This window comes from Rhinopithecus roxellana, chromosome 7 (assembly GCF_007565055.1).
Source record: "Rhinopithecus roxellana isolate Shanxi Qingling chromosome 7, ASM756505v1, whole genome shotgun sequence".
NCBI classification, from domain to species: domain Eukaryota; kingdom Metazoa; phylum Chordata; class Mammalia; order Primates; family Cercopithecidae; genus Rhinopithecus; species Rhinopithecus roxellana.
Window position 1 is genome coordinate 139,261,507 of NC_044555.1, and position 6,248 is coordinate 139,267,754.

Here is a 6,248-nt window from a genome sequence, read left to right on the forward strand (position 1 = left end):
GTCTTGCTGTTTGGAAAGTTGAGTCTCCTGTCTATCAGAGTAAAAGTTTCTCCTTTGTTAATTTTTGAGTTATCAGTTTGGCTAAATGAATGACTTATGGTGACCTGGAATTCTATTTCGTGAAGTCAAGTGTTTCAAACACAGGAAACACTATCAATCAAACACAGGAAACACTATCAAATACAAAATTGTGTTTAATTTTCTATGGGTTATATTTGCATAAAGATGTTATTAGTATGCGTTACAAAATTTTGTATAAGATTCCTATAATTCTGATATGCCTCAGTATATGTTATCAGTAATAATTAAAATTGTTATGTTAAATTGTTGTGTGCCACAGAAACAACAAATTTCCTTGTCAGTTGTGTCTTTAACTGTGGCTGCCTTAAAATGTTATTTTAATCCACAGACAGTTGTTGTTTTGTTTTGGTCACATGCACATGTATGTTAATTGTGGCACTATTCACAACAGCAAAGACTTGGAACAAACCCAAATGTCCATCAATGACAGACTGGATTAAAAAAATGTGGCACATATACACCATGGAATACTATGCAGCCATAAAAAAGGATGAGTTAACATCCTTTCTAGGGACATGGATGCAGCTGGAAACCATCATTCTCAGTAAACTATCACAAGAAGAGAAAACCAAACACCACATGTTCTCACTCATAGGTGGGAACTGAACAATGAGACACTTGGACACAGGAAGGGCAACATGACACACTGGGGCCTGTTGTGGGGTGGGGGGAGGGGGGAGAAATAGCATTAGGAAATATACTTAATGTAAATGATGAGTTAACGGATGCAGCACACCAACATGGCACATGTATACATATGTAACAAACCTGCATGTTGTGCACATGTACCCTAGAACTTAAAGTATAATAAAAAAGAAAAAATAAATAAAAATAAAACAAAAATAAAAGTAAAGACTGGGAGAAAAAATTATTTCAGTAATTATAGTACACCTGTTGTTTGTTGTTTTTGAGTCTTTATTTTATTTTTTCTGTGCAAGTCAGATTAAATATTTTTGGTTGCCTACAAGTTATCAAACAAATGCTTTAAATCTTTAATTTTAAAACTGGAAATTGCATTCATTATCCCAGAACTCAGTATTTATAGTACACTGTCCACTTAAATGCTGTATTAAAATTATAGATGAGAACACTAACACCTTTCCATGAAAGCCTTGGAACCCCAGCCTGGTCTGTGTGAGCAAGCTCAGACAACTGCAAAACAGTTCCATGTCTCTTACCTTGGAGTCAACCCTTACCCCCACTATACACCCTGTCAGCAAGAAGAAGTCAGAGCAATTGATAGCCTTTCCCCATCTGCATTGCCCACATCTTAAGAATAAGGTGCTATAAAATGAAAAGGCAGGGATCGAGACCACCTTTGAAAAAATTATAACTGAGGAAGTCATGACAGTGATAGAAATCAGACCTAATAAACTCCATCTTGTTTCTCTCTCTCTCTCTCTTTTTTTTTTTTTTTTTTTTTTTTTTTTTTTTTTTTTTTGAGATAAAGTCTCGTTTTGTTGCCAAGCTGGAGAGCGGTGGCGCAATCTTGGCTGGCTCCCTGATTTAAATGATTCTCATGAGTCAACCTCCCTAGTAGCTGGGATTTTTAGTAGAGATGGTTTTTCACCATGCTGGCCAGGATGGTCTTGATCTCCTGACCTTGTGATCTGCCCGCCTCGCCCTCCCAAAGTGCTGGGATTACAGGCATGAGCCACGGTGCCCTGCCTCTTGTTTCTAACCTTTAAGCTGTTCTTGTTTATTTTGGGGCATAGGCCACACTAACCTTGGGATGGAATTCGGTTTATGCTTTGACTCTGAAATGAAATTGATAATAACTCTTTCCTGAAAACACCCCTTTCTTGCCTAGGGACCAATCTGCCTTTGCAGGACTAACAAATTAGCTACAAGATTAGAAATTATGCTTCAGGGATTATGCAGCTTCTGGCTGCAAGAGTCTGAACCTTCGGAAATTGCTCCTGGGGGTAACATTACTACTGTAGAACCTAAGGTCAGTGCTTGAGATATTTTGCAGACTCTGCACTCGATAGATTAGCTGACACCACCCAGGCTGATAATCTGACTCAACCAGTTCTGCAATCCCAACCAGGAACAGAATACAGTAAGGAAACCTCACTTCAGCCCCCTATGATTCCATCTCCAACCTGACCAATCAGTACTTCCCACTTCCTGAGCCCCTACCTACCAAATTATGTTTAAAACCTTGATCTCTGAGTGCTCAGGGAGACTGATTTGAGCAATAATAAAACTCCAGTTTCCTACGTAGCTGGCTAGGTGTGAATTATACTTTCTTCATTGCAATTCCCCTACCTTGATAAATCAGCTCTGTCTAGGCAGCCAGCAAGGTGAACCTCTTGGGTGGTTACAATTCCAGTTACTTGGGGGCAAAGGTGAAGCATCACTATAGCCTGGGAGGACAAGGATGCACTGAGCCATGTTTGCATCACTGCACTCCAGCCTGGGTGTAAAAAATATACCCTGTCCCCCCCACCAAAAAAAAAAAAAAAAAAAGAAGAAGAAGAAGAAAAAAAGAAACAAAGAACAAATGAAATGAATAGAAAATATTTATAAGCATGAAATATATCAATCATATGTATTAATATAAATAAAATAAGATATTAGTATAAATAATTACTTTAAATATGATGGTCCAAATATACTAACAAACAATAGAAATTGTCAGAGTGAGGAAAGGACAAAATCAACTCTATATGTCTAAAAGAAAGACATTTTCAATGTAAAGACACAGATAATTTAAAAATAAAGAGGTAAAGAAAAGTATACGGTGTTAACATTTATCAAAATAAAGCATGTTACCAAAAGTTAATGTTTTCAGGGAATGTTTTTGTTAAAAAACCTTCACCAACTTGGGCTATTTGGGATAATAATGTTGATCACCTTCCACGGTGGGTTATAACATTAATATATACATATTATTCACTACTAGTTTGTACTGTACATTACATAAGTGTAAAAAAAGTATGAGTAGCTATATTATTTTTTGAAAAGGCAGACTTCAGAGAAAGGAAAATGATCAGAAATGAAGAGGCATTTTTAAATGATAAAGAGTCAATTACCTAAGAGAATATAACAATCCAAAACATGTACACACCTAAAAAGTAGAGTATATAAGGCAAGAACTGATGGCACTGCAAAGATAAACAGACAATTCTACTATTATAGTTGGAGACATCAAAAACTCATGGTAAGTAATTGACAGATTAAGCAGGCAAAATATCAGTAAGAAAAGATGACCTGAGCATCACTTCAATCATTTTGATCACTTAGTAGTTATAGAATCATCCATATGAAAAGAGCAGAATACACATTCTTCAAAAACTCACATGAAATATTTAAAAAGACCACATTTTGTGCTCTAAAACATGTATTAACACATTTGAAAGACTATGTATCAAATAAAAAATAAAGTATGTTCTAGACCACAATAAATATGAATCTTTTTTAAATTTTAATTTAAATATTGACATATTTTTAAATAACCCATGGTTCAAAAAAATTAAAGATAAATGTAAAAGTCATTTAGCTACATGAAAAGAAAAGTACAATCAGAATTTGTGGGATGCAGAGTTAGCCATGCTTAAACGAAAATGTATAGTGTTGTCGTATATTTGCCAGAGCAATCAGGCAAGAGAAAGTAATAAACGGCATTCGAGTAGGAACAGAAGAAGTTAAATTATACCTGTTTGCCGACAACATGATCCTATATCTAGAAAACCCCATAGTCTGAGTGGAAAAGCTCCTTCAGCTGATAAAATACTTCAGCAAAGTGTCTGGATACAAAATCAACTTACAAAAAATCACTAGCATTTCTACACACAAACAGCCAAACAGAGAGCCAAACCAGGAAGGTAATCTCATTTACAATTGCTACAAAAAGAATAAAACACGTAGGTATACAGCTAACTGGGAAGGTGAGAAATCTCTACAATGAGAATTACAAAACACTGCTCAAAAGAATCAGAGAAGACACAAACAAATGAAAAAAGCATCCCATACTCAGCGATAGGAAGAATCAATATCATTAAAATGAACATACTGCCCAACGCAATTTACAGATTAAATGCTATTCTTATCCAATTACCAGCAACATTCTTCACAGAACTACAAAACACTATTTAATATTCATATGGAACCGAAAAAGAGCTTGAATAACCAATGTCATAGTAAGCAAAAAGAAGAAAGCTGGGTTTCTCTCGGCCTTAGCGCCATTTTTCTGGAAACCTCTGCGCCATGAGAGCCAAGTAGGGGAAGAAGCGAATGCGCAGGCTGAAGCGCAAAAGAAGAAAGATGAGGCAGAGGTCCAAGTAAACCGCTAGCTTGTTGCATCGTGGAGGCCACAGGAGCAGAAACATGGAATGCCAGGCGCTGGGGATGCTGGTACAAGTTGTGGGACTGCATGCTACTGTCTAGAGCTTGTCTCAATGGATCTAGAACTTCATCGCCCTCTGATCACCGATCACCTCTGAGACCCACCTTGCTCATAAACAAAACTGCCCATGTTGGTCCTCTGCCCTGGACTTGTGACATTCTGGACTATTTCTGTGTTTGTGGCCGAGTGTAACGACCCTAAAATAAATCACCTCCTCTGCTCTTTTAGCTGAAGAATTAAAAAAAAAAGAAAAAAAAAAAAAAGAAGAAGAAGAAAGCTGGAAGCATCACACTACCTGACTTCAAACTATACTACAGGGCTATAGTAACCAAGAAAGCACAGGACTGGTACAAAAACATGCATGTAAACAAATGGGACAGAATAGAGAGTCCAGAAATAAGGCTGCACACTATGACCATATGATCTTTGACAAAGCTCACAAAAACAAGCAATGTGGAATAGACTCCCTATTCAATAAATAGTGCTGGGATAACTGGCTAGCCATATGCAGAAGATTGAAGCTAGACCCCTTTCTTACACCATATGCCAAAATCAATTAAAGATGGAGTAAATACTTAAATGTAAAACTGAAAACTATTTAAAAAAAAAAAAAACTGGAAGACAACATAGGTAACACAATCCTTAACATAGAAACAGGCAAAGATTTTAAGACAAAGATGCTAAAAGCAATCACAACAAAAGGAAAAATTGACTAATGAGATCTAACCAAATTTAAGATCTTCTGCACAGCAAAATAAACCATCAACAAGATAAAGAGACAACCTACAGAATGGAAGAATATCTTTGCAAACTATGCATCTGACAAAGGTGTAATATCCAGCATCTATGAGCAATTTAAACAAATTTACAAAAGAAAAACAAAACACTCCATTAAAAAGTGGGCAAATGACATAATGAGACACATTTCAAAAGAAGACATGCATGTGGCCAACAAGTACATGACAAAAAGTTCAATATTACAGAAATGTTAAAACCGCAATGAGATACCATCTCACACCAGTCAGAATGGCTATTAATAATAAGCCAAAAAAATGGCAGATGCTGCTAATGTTGTGGAGAAAAGGGAACGTTTACATAGTGTTGATGGGAATTTCAATTAGTACAACCATTTTGGAAAATAGTGTGGCTACTCTTCAAAGAGACATGAAAACAGGACTACTACTTTACCCAGCAACCTCATTCCTGGGTATATACCCAAAGGAATATAAATAATTTTATTATAAATATATATGCACACATATGTTCATGCAGCACTATTCACAATAGTTAAGACATGAAGTTAATCTAAATACCTATCAGTGGAAAACTGGATAAAGAAAATATGCTACATACACACCATGGAATACTATGCAGCCATAAAAGAAGAACACTATCATGTCTTTGTGGGAACATGGATGAAGCTGGAGGTTACTATACTTAGCAAACAAATGCAAAAACAGAAAACCTAATACCAGATGTTCTCATTTATAAGTTGGAGCTAGGCCGGGCGCGGTGGCTCAAGCCTGTAATCCCAACACTTTGGGAGGCCGAGACGGGCGGATCACGAAGTCAGGAGATCGAGACCATCCTGGCTAACATGGTGAAACCCCGTCTCTACTAAAAAATACAAAAAACTAGCTGGGAGAGGTGGCGGGCGCCTGTAGTCCCAGCTACTCAGGAGGCTGAGGCAGGAGAATGGCGTAAACCCGGGAGGCGGAGCTTGCAGTGAGCTGAGATCCAGCCACTGCACTCCAGCCTGGGGGACAGAGCAAGACTCTGTCTCAAAAAAAAAAAATAAATAAATAAATAAATAAGT

The 6,248-nt window shown here is 37.0% G+C and overlaps 1 non-coding gene across 1 annotated transcript; it reads left to right on the plus strand.

The window, feature by feature from the left end:
• The first annotated feature begins 2,855 nt into the window (after window positions 1-2,855).
• Window positions 2,856-3,004, plus strand: LOC115898892. Its single transcript, XR_004058546.1, has one exon. It is a non-coding gene; the product is annotated as a small nucleolar RNA SNORA4 (small nucleolar RNA).
• Window positions 3,005-6,248: the final 3,244 nt, after the last annotated feature.